Source organism: Myodes glareolus, chromosome 3 (genome assembly GCF_982192425.1).
Source record: "Myodes glareolus chromosome 3, mMyoGla1.1, whole genome shotgun sequence".
Classification (NCBI taxonomy): domain Eukaryota; kingdom Metazoa; phylum Chordata; class Mammalia; order Rodentia; family Cricetidae; genus Myodes; species Myodes glareolus.
The window spans coordinates 33,848,630-33,862,770 of NC_142028.1; the positions used below are offsets into that span (position 1 = coordinate 33,848,630).

The following is a 14,141-nucleotide window of genomic DNA, read 5'->3' on the forward strand; positions in this document are numbered from 1 at the left end:
TTTCTTAGAAGGATGCTCTGGGAAAAGTTAAACTGCCTGGCAGAGCTTATCACCGCCTTAAAGGGAACCCATGACCCTGCTCAGATGGCTGCTAATGATGCTAAGGGCCAAGGTCCCTCCCACAGAGCGCTGGGGCAACACTCAGAGCTGGCACCAATAACTCCAGGGATTTAAAACACATGGTGGAATGGGTCAAGGCTACATCTTCATCCCAGCCAGAAATATTGCAAAATGCTTTTCCAGTGCTTGTGTTGACTCGAGAAGAGTTCCCAGCCAAAGAGCTCCAAGTGTCTGCTGTCCTGGGTGGTCAGTGCTGTCACCCTCCGGTGGTCACTGCCATCCCCTTCAGGTGGTCAATGCTATCGAACTCTAAGACAAACACAGCTCCATGGCTGAGCTCCTCCAGGGATGGGTGCGGAAGGCACGCTTCCCCAGAGAGCTTCGTTCACCGCTCCCACAAGGACTCTGCTCTGACACTCTTGCTATCTCGCCAATGTGTTTCGGCCCAGATTCCTAACAGCTACCCAGCTGTGTGCTTACCGTGACCTCTGGCTGCCAGTCAGATGGCAAAGTGAAAAGCTACGTGACCCTCAGATAAACAAAGCAAGATGGAGGCAATCGCAAAACACAGGCAAATATTTATCATGAGAACTGCATTTGAACTTTGCTCTTGTGTGGAGGTCCAAGTTTGCTAGCACAACCTGACCCCAGTGACCTTGCCCTCAGCTCAGTTTTTGAGATCACTCATGTTGCACAGGTTTCCCATAAGCCCCGTCTGGATCAACAAGCATTCTTGTGACCCCAAGCTTTCTCTTTGGGACTCCTCTACAAGAAGCCTAGAAGGTCCCCTGGGAAAGTTGGTAATAATTTTGTCTCTTCTGTTTTGGACAGCATGCACTTTGGTGCTTTAGTTCTGAAACCTATGTTTTAGAAGGACGTGGCAAAGGAGAGTGGGTCAAAACATTTTAAACCTTAAGAGGCTCACACTGTGCGTTGATACAAAATACGGTTTATTTCTTATGCCCACCACAACTTGATTCACGCAGTGTGGTGCTGAAAAGTATTTAGGATTATCATAAGAACTATCATCAGAATGGAAGGGGAGGGGAGAGGAAGACAGGAAGAGAGTAGCAGACAAGGCAGAGCCAGGGAGTGGTTGGTGGGGAAGGAGACAGGAAGCCCCAAGAATTAAAAGGAGAAGGAGGAGGAGGAGCGCTTGTGATATATTAACCATTTCTCATGGATTATCATTTGTGGTCACCCAACCTTAAAGGTTAGCAGTACTTTCCATACTTTTGGAGGAAAGGAGAACTCAGATCTGGAGAGATTTGGTGACCACTTCACCCAACACAACCAGGCAGACGCGTTTCATTTTCATCCTAAGGGGGAAGTAGAGTTCCCGGTGGAGCTTTTAGTTTTGCTTTTAGCTTCTCAATGGTTTGTGTAGATGTAGAAATGACCTGTCTTTATTTTCTGACATATGACTTAAGGGCAGAGTATTCAGTTAATACCGTATTGAGTTTCTATGTGTTTAGACGGCTGGAAGGCTGTCGCAGTCATGAGACTGGTAACTGTTTACAGTGGGGTGGAAAGTCCAGGGCTGAGTCCTTGGCTTCTGTCCTGGGTCCTAGAAGATGAGAGAGTCACCGGCTCAATCAATCAATGCGGAGGGGGGAAGCCAGAGGGGGAAGGAGAGGGATTTGTGCTACGAAGCCTGTTACATTTGAGCTGATTGGAATCACTGAATGGAGGGCTGGTGGGACCACGCGGTAGGCCAAGTGGACAGCATGCAGCCGCAGTAATGGGTGCGGACGAAGCTGTGGGCGGGTGAAGACTGCCCTCAAAGCAGAAAATGACAGAAATAGAGCTGGAGCCCAGGAATTGTCAGCTACATGAAGAGTCACCTCACAAACAGATGTGGGGAGTGAGAAGCCCGTGGTGCTGAAATCGAGAGAAGTCTGGACCGCAGCTCCAGCGGCCAGTTTCTCTCTCTGTGCCTTTGCTCCTGAGGAAGGCATATTAGAGTCTCAATGAGAAATTCTAAATTGGAGTAGATCTGAAACGTACCAAGGGACCCTCCATAAGACCCTAATACAACACGCTGCTATGTTGTCTCAATTCCCTGCAGTCTATGGCCAGGTCTCCCCAAACAGGAAGGCCATTCCTCTTAAACAGAGACTCTGAGGGACCTCAGATTTCTGTTTCCTCTCCAAGTTACCCCAAGGCCACCAGCTCTGATTTTCTGAATGACACAGATCACTTTCCTTTTAGGAAAATTGAATAAGTAGAACCAAGCAAAACAGCAGACAAAAGGCCCATTGAGATCGTCAGGAGCATTAATGGAAGCAATTACCGGGTGCTCATCTGTTTGGGACACTTTTCACCACCTTATGTCATTTCCACAAGAGCCTGGAAGGTGAAGGTTCCCACGTTTCCGAGGTAGGCCAAGGTCGTGGTGCCAGTTAAAGGAGTCAGAATCCACCTGCAGCCTCCCGCCGTAGAGGCCTACCCTTCCACTTCACTGCGCCGCCTCCAGTTCTGCCTGAGTCCTAAGCGGAGATTCTGGCACTGATGTGTGCTGATATGTCTCGACACACACATTTTACCTTTAAGCTGGGTCTACTAAGGACTGGGCATAGTGGAGAATGCAGGCAGACCAGAGATGATGGGCTAAGTATGCAAATGATTTCAGAATGTGGCAAATGCTTCGGAGAAAATCAGGCGAGGCAGTAAAGAAAGTGACCAGGCCCAGGGTCCATCTACGATTGGAGTAGAGGCCTCTAGGTAACCTCAGTTCTGTATTCAGCTCAATGAACCATCCTGACTGCTCTGGGCTGGATGCATTACCTGGCACAGACTTGTTAATGCCCTGACTGACCTGGTGTGTAAGCAGAGGTGTGGTATGCTATTTAAGGACCTGGAGTATTCTCATATTTACCACAGGGATGAGCAAATTTCGTTTCTGTGGCCAGGTAAACACTGCTGCAGCAGAGGGAACTGACTTGTACCACGGAGGATGTTGATGTGCTGTATGTAACAATGGCATGTGTTGACGGTAGTGACTTCCCAGCTCCCATGTCAAGGACATCATCACAAACTTCTCAGATATGAGGTACTGCCTAGAACAGAGACAACAATTTGGTAGGTTTGGAGACTAAGAAGAACCAGTGGCAACATAGTAAAAGAAAGCAGAGGTAATGGAGTGGGGTGAAGGGAGGGAGAAAAGGAAAGGAATTGGGGAGAGGGAGAAAGAGACGGAAAGAGATTCATTAACATGGAGGAGCTACAGATGGTATGGATCCAACTGCCAAACTGAAACTTGGGAGACAGAGGTCTCATGGCGTAGACCAGCGAGGGAAGAGAGAGTTCAGGAATTCCTTCAGATTTTAATCTCCCCGAGGAACTCAGTGAAAATGGCTTCTTCCTTCTGGGGCTCATGAAAGAGGAAAGAGGAGAAAAGGCAGGAAAAGAAAGGGAGGGAAAAGGAGACTGAGAGAATAGAGGAGAGGAAGGCAAGAGACAGGAAAAGGAAGGAAAGGCGAAGAAAGGGAATGGAACAGACATGAAAAGAAGCAGCAAAAAGATGAGAAAAGGGAAGAATCTCAAAGGAGGTCAAAAGGAAACAGTAGTGGGGAGAGAGAAGCGGAGGAAGAAGAATGGATGGATTTCCCGCAGGACTGAGATGCCTGGGTTGGGTTGGGAGGAATCTGACTTGAGTGGACTGAGTCCTGAGGATTAAAGTGAATCTCTGGCGGGTGGAGTATGGCAGCGACCCGAAGGAGAGACTCAGGACCTGCTGATGAGAAGACTGGGGCCTCAAAGTCTTGGTGCCAATGGGAGATTCAAGCAGAGGCTTCTCTGAGTGTGACTCTCCAGGCTTCATAGTTCTAGAAAATCCATGATTTCCTGGGGCTAGAAACCTTGCTGACAGGCCAGGCACCCTAGTCCACCTACCCCAGCACATTCATCTGTGTGAATGTGTGGGACACTGGTCAGGTAGGACTTGAGGATTTATCAAGGGCAAGGACTACTCATCCTCTTCAAAGAGCCAAGCCTGGAGAAGCAGCCTTTAGCAAGGAAAGAGCTGTCCTTTTCTCAGATAGGTGTGCCTGTCGCCTATGGGTGGGGTTCCCAGGACTTGAGATCTAAGACTATTGCAGTCAGAGGCAGTGAGCAGACTCTCAGGGCTGCCCGACCGTGGGAAAGACACTGCCTGGCTTTGGGAGGGGGACGACAGAGCCAGTGACAGAGCTACAGGTATCCACATGCCTGAGCTCCAAATCACAAGGACCACCTGGTAGAAGTGAGTCCAGCACCTCCTGTGGACACTTAGGACCTTGCTTATTGGAGTACACTAACTTAAGCACAGTGTCCAGCCCTGGGGGTGCCCCCCACTCTGCTCAGCTTCACTCTCAGTGGGGTTCCAGCAAGGCCTTGCCCCCATTGTCCTCCAAAGCTGGACTCACAGCATTCCCAGGGAGGCATTCTAGGAAAAATGTCCCTGTCTGTACCCGACATGGGAGATGATCAGAAATGAAAAATGCTAGATGCCCTTGCCTGCGTCCCCTGGAAGTTCAGATGCAAGGTCCCTCCCCCTTGCTGTCCCCCTGCATCTGACATCTCCCCTTAAACCCTATCTTCTAATCTTCCTGTGGGCCTACAGCAGTTTGAATGTCTCAGTGCCTCCCCTCATGCTGACAAGGATGCCCTTGGGCATCAGACTTTCCCAGGCATTCCTCAGTGGCATAATGGCCCCGTCTTTCATGGGCTGCTTGCCTTAAGAGACACATTCCCCCAAGCCACAGTGGGCGTCTGAATATACTTCCTGCTGGCTTTCTCCAGGACCCTCTGAGTGAGAACCTGGAGATCAGCTGTTCTCACTGATGCAGGTCCCTCCTGCTTCTCCGTGCTGGGCCCATCAGCATGCCTCTGGAGCCTGAGCTGATTCTCCCAGATCATTCATTTAATACTGAACACATGTTGTACTTCTAAAGTAGGACCTTCTTAAGACTCAGGGCTGATGATAGCATCTTTCAATCATCTGTTGACTGCTCAAAGCACACATCTATGGCACCTAAAGGAATCTGACAATGCTGGGTTAAAGGAAGCATCATGCCCTAGTATGTTTCCAGTGAAGGAACTGGAGTTCCATCTTGAGACACTGGGACTATCTGTAGCAGAAAGAAAAACAACACAAATGAGAACAGAAGTTAATAAAACAGAAAAAAGTACCCTAGAGAGGGTAAACAAACGTGAAGTTGTTTTGAGAACGACTAAGAAAAATGATGTCCAGCAGCAGGGCTGACCAAGGGATCCCTGAGCCCTCTTGATGCTGCTTCATTCAGACGCCATCCAGATGTAGGGCTTAGTTTATCAAAACAGCCCCGAAATCCCTGAAAGACATTCCACCCAGAGGAACCTGCTGGGTCGTTAACATTTGCTTAGCACTCCTCTGCTGACTTCTCCTCCCAAAGACTCAGGCTCCTAAATACAGTAGGAGAGAGAGAGAGGGAAGGGGGGGAACATGGAGGAGTGGAAGGAGGGGAGGAGGAGAAGGAAGAGAAGAGGGAGGAGACAGATGGGAAGAAACATAGCAGGATGGGAGGGGGAGCAGGCAGGGCTTGAGGACATGTGAAGGCTATCTACCCTTAATGGATTCAAAGATCTCAAGTGATTTGGAAGCCAGAGCTCCATTCTCAAGTCCTTAAATGACTTCAGGTCACAAGAGAGGAGACTGTAAATGTTTCACAAGGGCAACAGGCATGACACAAGACTGTTCTCAGAAGCCAAGGATATTCAGGGATCCTGTTAATGGAAAGGGGAATGGGGCAGCACAGTACACAAACCCGTTCCCTTTTATTTCACTTTTTTATTTTTACTTTTTATGTTTTGAAAGATTTTTAATGTGTGTATGCATATATATTTGTATATATGTGTATGTACACACATATTTGCATATATAACATATACATGTATATAATAGATTTACATACTTGTATTTATATATTCATTTTATATTTATATATTATATGCATATATTTATATGGTATATATGAAACATATATATTTGTGTCTGTTCATGTGTGTAAAGGTGCACAGGCATCCACACATGTGTAGAGGACAGGGGACAGTCAGGTGAGTCACTGCCACCTTACTTTTATGAGACAGTCACTCACTGTCTCAGCTACACAGGCTGGCCAGCAAGCTTCAAGGGCCCTCCTATCTCTCTCTGCCTTCCCTGTGCTGGACTGGAGGCACACGCTGCTTGCTGTACCTGGCTTTTTTTCTTTTAAACATGTCTTTCTGGAGATCCAACTGAAGTTCTCAGTCTTCTACAGCGCTTGACTGATGAAGCTGTCTTTCCAGCCTGTGTTTTCAAACTCTTGATGGTAGTAAAACATACATAACATGGAATTTATTATCTTGTTTTTTTCTTTAAAATACTTATCTATCTACCTGTCTATCGGTCTGTCTGTCTATCTATTGTGCTTGTGTGCGTGAGTGTGTGTGTGCGTGTGCAAGACAGAGGACTATTTTGTGGAGTCGCTTCTCTCCTTCCAGCTTTATGTGAGTTCTAAGATTAAACTCAGGTGGGCAAAGATAGTATCGCAAGGGCCTTTACCCCCTCAGTCATCTTATGCTACCACCCATCCCCTTAGTTTTTGGAAAATATGCAGTTTAGTGGTGTCACATATATTTACACTGATGGACAGCCAATCTCCAAAACATTCTTACCTGGAAAATAAACTTCTTTGTCTTTTAAATCACCCTCCATCCTCCCTCCTCTGCCCATCCAGCTACCATGCTACTTTCTGTTTCTACTTCTTTAGTGACTGTAATTACCTCAAGCGGATAGAATCACAATCTCAGTCTCTCTCTCTTTCCCCCTCTCCCTTCCCCTCTCCTTCCACCTTTCCCCTTCTCTCTCCTCTGCCTCACACTCCCCTGTGTGTGTGTGTGCGTGTGTGCGTGTGTGTATGTGCGTGTCTCTCTCTCTCTGTGTCTGTCAGTCAGTCTTTACCTGGCATTGTGTCCTCAAGGTTATTCTGATGATTATTGATCGATAAACATTATCACACCCTCAATTTCACGTTCTCCATCGAAACACTGACAACCTAAAGCTACGTAAGTCATTTTCTGTCATTGTTGTTGCTAAGTGATCAGAATTGATAGGGGTTTTCACACTGCTTTCTTCTTCTTCCTTCCCCTCTGCCTCTTTCTCTTTCCCTTTTTTTTTTTTTTTTTTCCTGAGGTGTTTGCACTGGGTTCCCTGTGTTCTGAAAACTCACAGATTTTAAGTTTAGGTACTATTTGGTATAACCCAAGTATTTTGAAGCTCTAAACATCTAGTCTGGCAGCCACTCAGAACCAGCAGGCCAAAGCTTCTGGGCCTGGCATGCTGGACCACGATGTAAGGCAGAACTTAGTCTATGAGCAATTTTATTTGTTCGGGAACTGAAATTTAGGTCTGTGCTATTTTATATCTAGGTGATCCTTAACTTTCTCATGGATTGTATGATGGTTTATTTGAAAATGTGTTGTTTCAAAGTACAAGCCGGAGAACAATACAGACAGCATGTGCATCGATGGTTGGCTGTGATGACTGAGCATACATTTATGTGTCTCTGAGGCTATAATCCAAACCATAACCAGTCCCAAGTCTGGGAACTGAGGATATGTTTAAAGCTCCATAGCCTTTTACATGGCTCCCATGGGTAACTCCATATTTTTTGTTGTTTTATTTTTCAAAAAGTACTTTTATTCATCAATAATAATACAATTTAGAATTATAAAAACATGAAAAATAAAAATAAGCATCTTTCCCAGTGTTTTCAATATCTGGCATGTTACTCTTTGAGATTCAAGGACAATAAATCAACATTTCTAGGTATTCTCAGATTTTTCAAAATTATGCTGTTTTACACATATTTCTAACAATCTTCTCACTCTATAATTTGAAGAGCAAAACTTCTTGTTTAAAGAATAAAATGTCTTAAGTTCAGTGGTACTTATGAAGAGCTCCGTCCTCCTGGGATATTCAGCAAAAGCCTAGCTTGAAACGGAGATCTTCTAGGAAGGTCGCGGACCCTCCTGGAGTCATGTGTGGACACTGCCTATTTAAGGATGTGTTTTGCACTGAGAACATGTTCTGTGAGAGAACACACAAAGCACTCACACAGAGTGTATGGTATAGGTGAACTCATTAGCAAGCATTTTCTCTTTTTAAATTACCCATTCTTCTCCTTTCTGTTCTCCTTGGCCCACATGTGCATTAGTTTATATTAATGTATGTGCACATTGTAGGCTGAGGGCCACATACGAGCAAGAGCAGGTGAGGACTCTGTTTTCTGAGACTGGATGTCCCTGCTGAGTTTTATACATTCTAATTCCATTCATTTTCCTACAAATTTTATACATTCTAATTCCATTCATTTTCCTACAAATTTTGTGATTTCATTTTTATTTTGAAAACTTTACTTATTTATCATTTATTTATTTTAATTTAACACAATTTTTTATTGAATCTTTGGGAATTTCACCCTAATTCCACTCACCTCCCAGTCCCTCCATATCCTCCCCTTACCCATGCAGTGTCTCCAACCCATCATCATTTGTCCTGGTGGCACTGGAAGCTGCAGCGAGTCACACAGTGTAGCCTTTTGTCCAACCCGCTTTGCTTGCTAATGTCTACTGCAGTGTGTAACAGGTCTGGTTCACGGCCTCGGGAGTTAGAGCCCATGTGGCTACAACACAGATAATTATTTTCCCTTACTGGACTGGTACGGAGGCACAAGGAATAACCAGACACAGCTTGCACCATTATTACGGAAAACGGCATCTCAGGCTTCTTCCTCCTGAAGATCTCTCCTGAGGATCTCCTCGTGTTTATTCTCCAGACAGCTTTTTATATCAACATATAAACTGGGCGGGGGGGGGGGGGGGGGCGATACATCAGCATTCTGTTTCCTAGGTAACCAGGTGAGTGGCCTTTAGTCACGTCCACATCTACATCACATCTACCTGTCTGCTGAGTATGCTAGCTGTCACGTAGGCTTGAATTAGCATCTCAATAAGGCATCCTCTAAATTACAAAGAAAGGGAGCAGCCAACATCCTGACCTTTGTCAGGCAGAGACAGCCTGTCTGCAGGGCTACGTGATCATTTCTGATTGGCACAATGGCTTCAGAGCCTGGCTGCTACACCATAAAGAAATATGGGCCTACACTCTGGTTCAAGGCACACCATCATCACCGGATCCTCGCTGAAACTCCTCCCAGTTACCCTGTGGCCACCCAGAGTCATGGAGATGCTGCGGGCATTGTTTCCAAGGACCAGTCTCTTCCAGAACTGCAGAAGGTCCTGGGTTGGGCAGATGTTAAGGTGGACCAACTCCAGACCTGACTGTGGACCTCAGTGGTAGCCGAGCTGGTCAGTGCTGGTCACAGGAGTCACCCCTCCCAGGTGAGGGATGGAGTCAGCTCCCTGCACCCATGCCATCAGGGTCATTTCTCCCTTGTCCATGGCGAGGGGTGGGGCCGCCTCACCCGAGTGTGTGGACAGGCAGCTCTCCCTTGCAGGTCTGGACCAGCTCTCTTGCTGCAGTGTTCAGCAAAGGACAGGGCCAGCTATCTCAGGACCAGCGAAGGGAAGGGGCAGGCTCAGCACAGCCCCCTGATTTCATCATGCATGCTTCCTAAGGCCCTCTGAGGTGACATAGGCCACAGACATCAACAGATCACAGCTTCGATAGGACCACAGACCCAAACATGGTCCTTGGCAGCAGCCTGGGTCGGGATGCCACCATGGCCCTAGGTGGTAGTGCAGGCCACCCAGACTACAATGACCCTGGCCACAGTACAACCCTCAGACACCAAGATAGCCCTAGGTGGTGGCCCAGACCCATGACCCTCGTGGCAACAGGAGCCATAGACATCAACACAGACCCTGGCCACTGTAAGGCCACAGACCCAGATAAGGCCTTCCGCTTCAATCATGGCCTGGATGTCACCATGGCACCAGATAGCCATATGTGCCCCTGATGCAGCATGGCCCTTGGGCACTCACGTGGTCCCAGGTAGCACAGAACAGACCCTGGCCAACCACACAGCTCTCGGTTGCAACAGGACCCACAGAGGTCAACTCAGACCCTAGTTACTGTAGGGCCATGGACCTAGATATGACCCTTGACAGAGGTTCGGGTCTGCATGACACCATGGCCTCTGATGGCAGCACAGGTCACCCAGATTGCTGTAGCTCCAGCAGCAGCATGGCTCTTAGACACCTACATGGCCATGGGTGGCAGCCCATACACTGAGCATCCTTACAGCCTTTGGTAGCAATATAGGCCAAGGATGGTCATACAGACCCTGACTGTGGTAGGACCATGGACCCAGACACAGCCCTTGGCAGCAGCCCAGTCTTGGACGTCAGTCACCCTGGCCTGGGTGGCAAGAAGTTTTCCCACCTCAGCCTACTCTTCACCACCTTCACTTCTGTTCTGGCTTTTTCCACAAGAACCATGCCGTTTCATTTTCTTTCCCATTTCTCCTCCACATACTTGCCCATCATAATGGGACCCACCCGTCAGGCTCCACAAGGTGCTGGGCTGGTTTGGGGGATGGCTTGCACCTGCCTGCACATCAGACGGGCTGTGAATGTCTTCCTACCAGCCTGGTCTTGAAGACCCAGATTGGCCTGTGGGGAGTTTGCACCCACCTGAGCTGTCTAGCATCAGACAGGTCATGGATGACTTAATTTTTCTTTAGGGCTGAATACTATTCCATTTTAATATGTGCCAGATTTTCATTATCCACTTGCCTGTTGATAGGTAAGTAGGCTGATTCCAATTCTTTGTTACAGTGAATAAGGCAACAATAGGCATGAGGGTGTAACTATCTCTGCAGATGAGTTGGGTGTGGAGTTCTCTGGGTTCATGCCCAAGAGTGGAATAGATGTGTCATGTGGTGGCTCTGTGATGTGGGATTCCCCTTTTAAGCTGTGAATACCATTGATTAATAAGGAACTGTCTTGGGCCTGCGCAGGGCAGAACAGAGGTGGAGGGAGAATTAAAATTGAATGCTGGGAGAAAGAAGGCAGAGTCAAGAGATACCATGTAACCCTGCAGGAGACAGATGCACAAACTTTATCAAGTAAACCACAGCCTCGTGGCAATACACAGATTAATGGAGATGAGTTAATTTAAGATATGAGTTAGCCAAAAATACGCTTAAGCTATTGACCAAACAGTATTGCAAATAATATGGTTTCTGTGTGATTATTTTGGGGCTGAGCAGCCATGAGCAAATAAGCAGCCTCCTACTACAGTTCTGTTTTTAATTTATGAAGCGCCTCCAAACTGATTTCCACACTGTATTAATTTGTATTACACCAGCAGTGAACAAGGATTTCCCTCTTCCTGCTTTCTCTCCAACATCTGTTGGCAGATTTCTGGGTAGTCATTCTGAACAAGGTGAGATTTTTGTTGTTAATTTTTTTTTAACTTGATTTTGGTATTAGAATAATAGTGACTTCACTGATTGGTCTTGTAGTGTTCCTTCACGCTGTGTGCTGTGGAACAAGTTAAGAATTAGGAGCTCTTCCATGAAAACTTGAGAGAATTCAGTGTAGACACCATCCATTCTTGAGCTTTTCTTTGAGGGAAGAACTTTGACTACAGCTTCACTCTTATGACACAGAATAGGTCTCTTTCAGTTGCTTAGACCTCCCAGTTTTAATTTTGATAGATGATATACACAGAAATTCTTTGGCTTCTTCTAGAGAGGCACTTTATAGAATAAGTTTAAAAATTACCCTTTACCAATGTTCTGTGTTCATTGGGATCCCTACAATGACATTTTTTGACCTCCAGCTTTGTTCATTAGTGTCTTCTTCCTCTTCCATCTGATTGTCTAGGGGTCAATTTTTTTCAGAGCCCAACTCTTGGGTTGACTTTGTGTATTGTTCTATCTGTCTCTCAATATCCAGGCTTCATTATTTCATGCCATTTACTGAAATTCCAACTGGCTACTTTTTTTTTCAGAAATTTTAAAATGCATCATTAGGTTATTTGCTATCTCTGAGATATTTTAGATTTATTTATTTTTATCTTATGTATATGGACATTTTGCCTGGATTTATCTGTATACCCATGGAGGCCAGAAGAGGAAGTGTGGTCCCTGTAACTAGAGTTACAAGTGGTTGTTAGCTGCCATGTGCGTGCTGGGAATTGAATCTGGAATAACAGTCAGTGCTTTTAACCACTGAGCCATCTCTCTAGGACCTCTCAGAGATTTTACTGTGAGTACTTATTGTTGTAATTCTCTTAGGACTGCCTTGGCAGAATCCCAGTGTCTCTGACAGGCTGTGAGCGCATTCTCATTTGTCTCTAGGAATCTTTTAATTTCCACTCTGATTTCCTGGATGACCCACTAAATAATTCAAAAATGTATTGTTTAGTCTACAATCACTTTTGTGGTTTCTGTAATCATTCTTATTAATTTCTACTTTTATTCCATTGTGATATGATGACTGGAATTTCTGAAAATTTATTTTATCTGTTGAGACACTTGTGTCCTATGATATTATCAACTCTAGAGAAGTTGACATGTAAAGTTGAGAGTAAAAAATGTATATTCCCTATCTGTTGGTAGAGTATTCTGTATATAATTTAAGTTCAGTTGATCCATAGTCTGTTTTAGCTCTGAAATTTTATTGCTTGTTTTAAGTTTGGAAGATCTATCTAAACATTAAAGTAGAGTACTTACGTCCTCACTATTATTGTATAGGATTTATGTGGCCCTGTAGTGTTTGTTTTATGAAATTAGCGGCTCCAACATTCAGTGCATAAATGTTGTAGACATATGTTATGTTGAAGACATAACATGACAATTGTTATGCCTTCTTGATGAATTTCTACTTTTTAAATATGAATATTCTGCCCAACAGTTAGGGGATACACTTGTTTTTCTCAGCTTCACACATCCCTTTTATCTCTTCTAATTAGTTTTGATTTGAAGCTTGCTTTATCTGATATAAGGATAGTTATGCCTGCTTATTTACAGTATCCATTTTCTAGGTAGTTTGTTTTCCATTCTTTGATATGGGGTGTGTGTGTGTGTGTGTGTGTGTGTGTGTGTGTGTGTGTGTGTGTTTATCCTTTTTTGTTTAAGTGTGTTTCTTGCTGACAACATATAGTTTGTTCTAGTTTTTTAATTCAATCTATTAGTACACATCTTTTTAGTGGTAAGTTGAGATTATTTACATTTAAATTTATTATGGAAAGGGATTTGCTACTTTCTATAAATTTGTCTGCTGCTGTTCTATTTGTTTGAAATATTGGTATTTCTTTTTCCTTTTTCATATTAATTTTTAGATTTCACTGACTTACTGTCTTATTCATAGATGTTTCTTTCCTGGGTCTAGTTTGATTATGGATTCATGGAATGTACACTTTCAAATATCCTAATGAAGGAGGTTATCTTTCTTCCTCCTCCTTATGAAGAATTCCCTTAAGGATTTTCTTCAGAGTTTGCTCGGTTGTTGTGAATTAAATTAATTTGTGTCTATTTTAAAGCCTTTAAATTTTGTGCAATTTTGAAAGATACTTTTCCTGAGTATAACATTCTTGGTTCTTAATTATTTACTTTCAGAGGTTGAAGTATTTTATTTCATATTTTTTCTGGCTTTTATGCTTGTTGATAAAAAGTTTGAGGTAATTCTAGTACTTCTGTTTTTGTATGTGAGCTGATATTTTATTCTTGTTTCCTTTTAGGATTGTTTATTTTGTATTTTTGTCATTCTACTATGACATGGGATAGAGTTTATTTTCTGATCACATCTACATTTGAACTTCTATATACCTCTTGTGTTTGGGTATATAGGTCTTCTATGTTGGGAAGTTTTCTGTTATACTTTCATGGAATTATCTGCTTCATTTGATTTTATCTCTGCTCGTACTTCAATTATTTACTCTTGGGGTTGGCCTCTTGAATGTATCCCAAACTCCACGGAAATATCACCCATGCTTCTAATTTCCTTGTATAGGCCTGTTTGTATTCTTGTCTTGATTCTGTGTGCTTCTTTCTCTTAATGATGATTTTTTAATGTTTTTTATTTAAAATATCATTTCTTCTATTTCAAGT

General features: G+C 44.4%; 1 long non-coding RNA gene across 1 annotated transcript in view; it reads left to right on the forward strand.

Annotated features, from left to right (window-relative positions):
* The first annotated feature begins 757 nt into the window (after nt 1-757).
* LOC146895265 (uncharacterized) overlaps nt 758-14,141 on the forward strand; it is a 31,420-nt gene continuing 18,036 nt past the window's right edge. The window contains exons 1-2 of the long non-coding RNA XR_015000766.2: nt 758-860; nt 2,272-2,439. This is a non-coding gene — a long non-coding RNA (uncharacterized LOC146895265). The remainder of the gene's footprint in view (nt 861-2,271; nt 2,440-14,141) is intronic.